This window comes from Octopus bimaculoides, chromosome 6 (assembly GCF_001194135.2).
Source record: "Octopus bimaculoides isolate UCB-OBI-ISO-001 chromosome 6, ASM119413v2, whole genome shotgun sequence".
Taxonomy (NCBI): Eukaryota; Metazoa; Mollusca; class Cephalopoda; order Octopoda; family Octopodidae; genus Octopus; species Octopus bimaculoides.
In genome coordinates this window covers 7113189-7121725 of record NC_068986.1, presented here as the reverse complement: position 1 = coordinate 7121725, position 8537 = coordinate 7113189, and the positions used below count along the sequence as shown (strand labels likewise).

At 41.3% G+C, this 8537-nt stretch overlaps 1 protein-coding gene across 3 annotated transcripts in view; it reads right to left on the bottom strand.

Moving 5' to 3' along the window:
* Positions 1-5866, bottom strand: part of LOC106879184 (WD repeat-containing protein 37) — a 141523-nt gene extending 135657 nt beyond the window's left edge. Inside the window, exon 1 of one of the 3 annotated variants that reach the window (XM_052968596.1) lies at positions 5743-5866. The gene's annotated coding sequence lies outside the window, so the exon portion shown is untranslated. Of the gene's footprint in view, positions 1-5524; positions 5624-5742 lie in introns of those variants that run through there. The other 2 variants (XM_052968598.1, XM_052968597.1) reach the window with 2 other exon arrangements.
* Positions 5867-8537: the final 2671 nt, after the last annotated feature.

Genomic DNA, 8537 nt, shown 5'->3' with positions numbered 1-8537 from the left:
AGCAATCATCCACACTACTGCAGGCACCAAAAGAAGATGTGTTACTTAGTAAATTAACAAACCACCTACTCCTTTCTCTATATAATGGACTAACCAATAGTGGCTCATTTACTTAGTTTAAATATTGGCCTATTTATGTTTGCGGCAATAATGCTTATATTTACAATGCTTACATTACACTCACTCCAATAGGAGCAACAATGTTAACATGTTTGAATGATGGTAGGTCAAAGCAAAAACAGCTGATGTGACATGTCATGAAACCTTCATTTCAGGTGCTGAATACCCTCTCTCCTTCTCATGCTCCCTCCCACAGCCCTTTCCCAGTTTTCAGAGTTGGTACTGTCAATGTAGGCACATTGAAAGGTATGTCTAGGGAGATTGTTGAGATAATGATTGAATGTTGATATATGTTGCATTCAAGAAGTAAGATGGAGAGGAGCTTCAGCCAGGTTCCTAACAGGCAAAACTCAGAGGTATAAAATCTTCTGGGAAGGTAACAGTGACAATGTGGGTGGTGTGGGTATACTTTATGCAGAGAAATAGGAGAATAAGGTCATAGAGGTAGTCAGAGTGTACAATAGAGTACTTAAGCTCAGGCTAGTTTTACAGAATAGTATAGCAACAATTATCTCTGCCTACACCCTACAAGCGGGCCTACCAAATGAAGATAAGGACCACTTTTTTGATGTTCTTCTGCAGGCTACCTCAAAGACAAGTGTCAATGATCGCATCTTCATGGTTGGGGATTGCAACGGGCATGTCAGGCAGCATGGTATTCATGGGGGCCATGAAATTGAACAAAGGGAGGACAAGGCTACTGGAGTTCTGTGATGCCAATAACCTATTGATCTACAACACTAACTTTAAGAAGTCAGCCACCTGATAACCTAACAATCAGGTGACGCTGCTAGCCAACTTGATTACATTCTCACCAGACAGCAGAATGTATGGTTGCTCCTCAATACAAAGACCTTCCCTGGTGAAGAATGTACCCAACAGCCACCCACCCAGCATGGACTAGTCATGAGTGAGTTTAGATATCAGGCCGGAAGGAAGCCAAGAAGCAGACCAATCTGGAAAAGAAGGATTTAGAAGCTTAAGGACCCTTCACATGGCCAGAGATTTAAGGACATCCTAACTGAGAAATTTGATGAGACGGGGGAACAGCTACAAATTTGTGACATTGTGGGCAACTGAGAATTCCTACAGAATAGCTTGCTGAGTGCCACAGACCAAATCTGTGGCTGGTGCAAAGTCCCATCCAGTCCTAGGGTGACATCGTCGTGGTGGAACAATGCAGTAGACAAGGATATTAGAGCAAAGAACTAGGCCTGGAAGAGTGAGGACAACATGGAACTGTATCAGATAGCCAGAAGGGAAGCTAGGAGACAGGTATATCTAGCCAGGGAAGAAGCAGAAAAGAAGAAGTTTGCCTATGTTCAGTGACAAGACTTGAAGTGTTTGGGATTGCAAGAAAGTGTGTGAGAGCAAACTGTGATGCAATAAGAAAGAAACGTGTCCACATGGATGAGAGTTCACTTGCACTTAATGATTCTGCAAAGAAAGGAGCTTGGAAATGCCACTGGGGAGGAGGAGGAGGAGAGTTTGCCAAATGTTGATCCAAATGAGGCACCAGTTATCCGAATCAATAGTACCTTGGTAGATAAAGCAATTTAGGATATGAAGACAGGGAAAGCTCCCAGCCCAACAGGAGTCACCACTGAGATGCTTAAAATATCTGGCAGTGTGGGTTATGGGTTAGTCACCCATATTGTAAATCAGTTGATACACAAAGGAATCATACCCAATGGTGTAGCAGACCACAGTCAACTGCTAAAAAGGTAAAAGTGATGCCTTACATAAAAATGATTACAGAGGTATCAAATTGTTGGATCAGGTGATAACCCAACTAATTAGGGAGAGAGATAGTCTAGCTGAGATGCAGTTTGGTTTTGTGCCAGGAAGCACCAGTGATGCTAAATTTCTGGTAAGGCAGCTGCAGGAGAAATACATAGTCAATGATAAACCTCTGTATTTAGCTTTTGTTGACTTGGAGAAAGCCTTTGACAGGGTTCCCCAATCCCTTATCTGGTGGTCAATGCAGAAACTAGGGATAGATGAGCAATTGGTGAGAGCTGTACAAATCATGTACAGGGACACTGTCAGTAAGGCGAATGTTAGCAACAAATACAGCGAAGAATTCCGGGTAGAAGTAGGGGTTCACCAAGGATCAATCCCCAGCCCCCTCTTGTTCATCATAGTCCTCCAGGCAATAACAGAGGAATTTAAGACAGGCCACCCTGAGAGCTCCTCTATGCTGATGACTTTGTTGTTATAGCTGAATCACTACCAGAACTAGGGATGAAGTTTCAGGTATGGAAGCAAGGTCTAGAATCAAAGGACCTTAAAGCTAACCTAGCAAAAACCAAAGTCTTAGTAAGTAGCAAGGCAGACAAATCACAAATCCCATCAGGTAGATGACCCTGCTCAATAGGTAGAAAAAGCATAGGTAGAAAAAGCATAGGTAGAAACTCCAAGATGTACCTGGTGTAAGTTATGGACACATAAGAGGTACAGCAATATCAGAGGAAGGTTAACAGGGAAAATAGCTTTTGTGTTGAAGATGCACAAGTACAATAAACACCGAAAATAGACACCATCAACTGCCAGTGGAGTAAGTTAGAGGTAGTAGATAGCTTCCATTATCAAGGTGACCAAGTTAGTAGCGGAGATGGATGCTCCAAGAGTGTAGCTGTGAGAACAATTTGGGCAAAGTTCAGAGAGATCCTACTTCTGTTGGCAACAAAGGGCCTCTCGCTCAGAATGAAAAGCAGATTGCATGATGCCTGTGTGCAAACAGCCATGCTACACAGCAGTGAAACATGGGCTGTGACAGCCGAGGACATATATAGGCTTGAAAGAAATGAAGCCAGTATGCTTCACTGGAAGTTGGGCATAAGAGGCATCAGATGTGGTGTGCAAGAGAGACGACTGCGCTGGTATGGTCATGTGATGCATATGGACGAGGACAACTGTGCAAAGAAGTGCCAATCTCTAATTGCGGAGGAAACCTGTGGAAGAGGTAAACCCTAGGAAGATATGAGATGAGGTGGTGAGGCCTGATCTTCAAACATTGGGCCTCATGGAGACAATGATTAGTGACCAAGACTTTTGTGCTTGAGAAGACCCATCAAGTCAAGTGAAATTGTAGTCGTGGCCAATGCTGGTGTCACATAACTGACACTCATGCCAGTGGCACATAAAACACTCCTTTCAAGTGTTGGGCCTCACGAAGGCAAGGTGGCCAATGCCAGTGGCACATGAAAAGCACCTTTCAAGTGTTGGGCCTTACAGAAGCAATGACAAATGATCAAGACATTTGGCATTAGGCCATGCTTGAGAAGACTCATCAAGCCAAGTAAAATTGTAGCTGTGGCAGATATTGGTGTTATGCAAATGGCACCTGCGCCGGTAGAACATAAAAGCACCCCCACCCCCACTTAAACTCTCAGAGTTGTTAGCATTAGGAAGGACATCCAGCCATAGATATCATGCCAAATCAGACGAGAGTCTGGTGCAGCCTTCCAGCTTGCTAGCCCTGGTCAAACCGCCCAACCCATGCCAGCATGGACAATGGATGTTAAATGATGGTGATGATAATGAAGGCTGTTGGAGTGACTAACAGCAACAGTGAATTTCTCTACGGTTCACCACACATTGCACTCTCTCACCCATACTTTGTTCTCTCTTCACTCACACCTATTTCTCATCTCTCTATCACAACCACCTCTATTTACACTGTACCCAGCTTCCAGTGGGATTAAAAATGGCAGAGGTAAAGAATATGCACACCACCCATTTTCATTGTAACCCTAACCCTAGCCCTAAACTCTGAAAACGGGTGATGCGTGTATTGTTTACCTTCGCCTTGAAGATTGCAGTGAATCTCTTCAGTTTGTCATACACAACTTCCAATCAGTGTAACTAAAGATGCCATTGTACATATTCTTTCCTCTTCCTATCACTTTTTGTGTCACTCACTGTTACAGGACCTACCTACTTGCTAGCACTTTCACCAATCAACCCCTCAAACTCATCTCATCACCAATGTAAAGATGGCAACATTTGACCACTTGTACATAGTACACTCTTATCTCTTCTACCGCTTGTCATCTTTCTGTGTCCCTCTCTCTCTGTTACAACATTCATTCCTTTTCTCACATACCATGGGCCTCTGTCACCACTATCTCCTGGCTCACATAGACCTCAGTCATCTCCTTATCTCAGTCATATTGCCTTGAAGATTCACACTTTAGAATATAGACTACTCCTATCATTCCACTCCATATCACACAGCCTTCTCATTACTATCATTCATGCTTCTCACTCTGTAAAAAATGTTGGCAAATGAGCAAAAATGTAGTGGGGTGAGTTCCCTTTAGCAATATCAAGGGCATAGCTACCTTTCTGGAGCTGGTGCATTCTGTTAAGTACGAGGTTATGAGGCAACCTTTAGTCTTGTTGAGGACATAACACCTCTCTGGTGCTAGTGCCACAAAACAACAAAGCATTCAGTAAGCTCATTAAAGTGGTTTAGTGTTAGGAAGGGCAACCAGCCATAAGAACCAAGCCAAAAGTTAAAAGCAAGCGAGATAAAGTTCTCCAATCTCTCCTCACCTGTCTTAGGTCACCATTACCCTCGCATAGGTGTGTTACTCCGAACGTAACGCCCCGTCCAACCCATGTCAGCATGGAAAGCGGACGTAAAACAATGGCGAGGACACACGCACAAACATATATATAGCCTTTCAGGGTCGATAAAAAAAAAAGTAGCCATTCAGAGTGGTGCAATATTAAAACTGTTAAAAAACGGTAGACAGGATGCCTTGCAGTATCTGTTCTCGCTTTTTGCGTTCAAGACGGCAACGTCTGCGACGACACGATGCCGAGTTGGGCATCTTCGGTGACATGTGGAGGGGTTTTGCAGGTGTCGCCGTCGGAACGTAAATTGCCGGAACAGATACCGGAAAAATATTTTGGCTGTTGCTTTAAACACACACACACACACACACACATAACGATACTCTTTTTTTCTTATTCGAAATTGAATTCTCGCAGATGGTTATCTTGAATTTATAGATGCCTGTCGTTGTTTTGTTCGAAGGTCGACATCAAGGCACTCGGAGTAAGAATATGTTAAGATTCAGTAATGAATGATGTCACTCAACTGAAAGTATCAAGTATTCTTTTTCTTCCCTTGTTTACAGTCACGCCCGTATATATATGTGTTTGTTTTTATATATATATATACACACACACCCACACGCGAGCGCATTCACACACCCATGTGGGTGTGTATGTGTGCCTGTAAAAAATTGTATGACATAGAAAGTTTTAAATATAATTACAATTAGAAAATAACAATTAATGGCAATTTGCGAGCAAATAAAAGACAAAGTAAACAGAAAATGTTTATGTGTATAATTCTATGAAGATTGTGTAATATAATTAAAAACACGACCGGAATATGGTGGCTGCAAACGTTTCTTGAAATCCCTTAATTCTTCTGACGACCAGAAGCTCTCAGCTGAACATTGCAGACGACTACCTCCAGTATAATTCACGCCTAACTTGGTACATATTCAGTGCACAATATTACTGCAGAGCGGAAAATAATCCCTATAACTTCCACGTATCGTTGCGTGGAAGCAAATATAAAAATGTTTAAAGTAAACAAACCTGCAATATTTTATTATTTCGTGAATCGGTAAACATCCTCCATCGCCGTCTTTGGTTTATATTTACGTGACACTGTGCCGACTACAGCGACACCTGGTAGACAGGGGAAGATAATTAGGTGATGGGTAATATATATTAATTAATGGACTGCGTTAATTAGTGTTGGGCTTCTAATGGATGAACAATCTCCAGGCAAAATATAAATGATTTGATGTTCTTGCCAAAGAAAAGACATTCATTCATTTTACCTTCTAGTGTATCAGTAATTCAATAGAATTTTCCTGAGGTGTATCCTAAGAAAACATTAACAGCTGTTTTTAATACAACAAAATAAGTATTACAGTGTAGTAATGCGGTAATTTGGTTATTGTACACCGAAAAATAATTATATATTTTATTAGAATCCTTTTTTCCCAAATTACACTACCTTTGATCATTTATACATCATTATTGTGCGGTATAAATGTTATGAAAAGGGAAACTTCTTGGAAACTTTAAGATACGTTTATTTTAAAAAAGAAAACATAAACTAAGTATCGTAAACTAGATGATATCTCGCTTTAAAAGTTCAACTTCAAAAACATATTCATAAGCATAGATTTCTTGTTTTGCTGCATTCTAAAAGTTAATATATGGGAAATATCTACAGATAAACACACACACACGGATAGAGAGATGGTGGGCATGGTTTAATGAATATGAAATCTTTAAATATTAACTGTTTAAATAAATGGTGTTTACATATGGAGTATTTGATAATTGAAATGAACAGTTTTCGACCTGATAAAACCATAATTATCTCCCTTGTTAATCGATTCTTCCTGTTTTTAAGTGGACGTTTTTACTGAATATCTTCTTTCTGGGATCAACTCCACAGCAATCCTTTTAATGTTACAATATTTTCTAGCCTCCCTTCGAATATGTTCTACAAGAATTTGATAATAAATGAATATCTTTTGTTTCGGTTTGTTATTCTTGTGGCTTTGCCTGAGTAAGAAAGACACTATAGATGGGCGGGTTGTTGTTGAACCACCTAATGTGACTCACTCAGAAGGCTGTAATCTCATTTGGTAGGAAAACGGTATAAAAAAAAAAGACATGAAACAAGGTGGTGACTTTAAATGTCTTCAATGTGGTTGATTAACATTTATTCATATAACTAGATGCATCTGTGTGGGCTGTATGTTAGCTGTTAACCCTGGAGAGGAAAGCTCACGAACAGCGATATGTTAGAACCGGTGCAGTGTGTTGGTGCTGTGTAGATGTTGTTGACATGATGGCGACGAAGATGGAGATCGCTGCAATATGGTCAATGGTTAGACTTTGGAAAGTCTAGAACCAACACACTCCGAGATTAGAAAGAGGTTAACCGAGAAGCTAGCTTTCATGTGCGGCAGATGCACAGGGGCAATAGACACCACACATGCTCAGAAAACAAATTCCATCACACTCCTGGGGGAGAAACTAGAAGTAGTTGATAGCTTCCACTACCTTGGTGACCAAGTTAGTAGTGGGGGTGGATGCTCTGAGAGTGTTACCACTAGAATAAGAATAGCCTGGGCAAAGTTTAGAAAGCTTCTACAACTACTGGTGACAAAGGGCCTCTCGCTCAGAGAGTGAAAGGTAGATTGTACGATGCATGTGTGCAAACTGCCATGCTTCACGGCAGTGAAACAGGGACCCTGACTGCAGAGGACATGTATAGGCTCGAAAGAAATGAAGCTAGCATGATCCGCTGGATGTGTAATGTCAGTGTGCACACACGAGAGAGTGTAAGCGCCCTGAGAAAAATGTTGGACGTAAGAAGCACCGGATGTGGCGTGTAAGAGAGACGATTGCACTGGTATGGTCATGATTGGATGAGGAGAGATGTGTGAAGAAGTGCCACTCCCAAACAGTTGAAGGAATCCGAGGTAGAGGTAGACCCAAGAAGACATGGGATGAGGTGGTCAAGCATGACCTTTGAACGTTGGGCCTCACAGAGGCAATGGCGAAAGACCGAGACCTCTGGAGATTTGCTGTGACTGCGAAGACCCAACAAATAAAGTGATTTCACTACTGGATCCTACACCAGTTTCGCATAACTAGTCCCAGCTCACTCAAAAGTACTTTGGATCATAGGCCGACCTGCTGTGCTTACCTTGGATCTTAGGGCGACCTGCTGTGCTTGAGGAGACCTATTGAGTCAAGTATATCAAAATAAAAACCAAATGGAAATTGTAGTTGTGATCCCTGTGCTGGTGGCACAGAAAAAGCACCATCCGAACGTGGCCAATGCCAGTGCTACCTTGGCTGGCTTCTGTTATGCATTTATAAGAGGTGGTTTGTCTATCCTACAAACCAGAGAAGAAACACATGACAAAAACATGTAAAGAGCTTTTTGCCAGATGAGAAAAGCATTCTGCTAGAATAAACCTAGAAATGTGTTGGAGTGGATAGCATGAGGCAGACAGCATATATGTGTATATGTATGTATGAATGTTGAGCAAAAATTTTTTTTAAATATGAACAAAATATTTAACAATCAAAACTGGAACAATGTGAAAATTACAATGCAAGTATACAAGGAAAAACATTCAGCAAAGAAAGATGTCCAACCAAATAGAACAAAGCATATTTGTACAATGATACAGAAAGAGAAAAAATGTGAATGTGGTGTCTATAGCAACATAAGTCTATTCTCCAGAACAGTCACTGGCAAGGCAAAGTTAAGAAATGTAAATAGTCTGAGACAGTTTCTTCAGCCAATGAACCGATCTGCCAGAATGTCCTGTAAGATGAAGAATGTGTTTGTG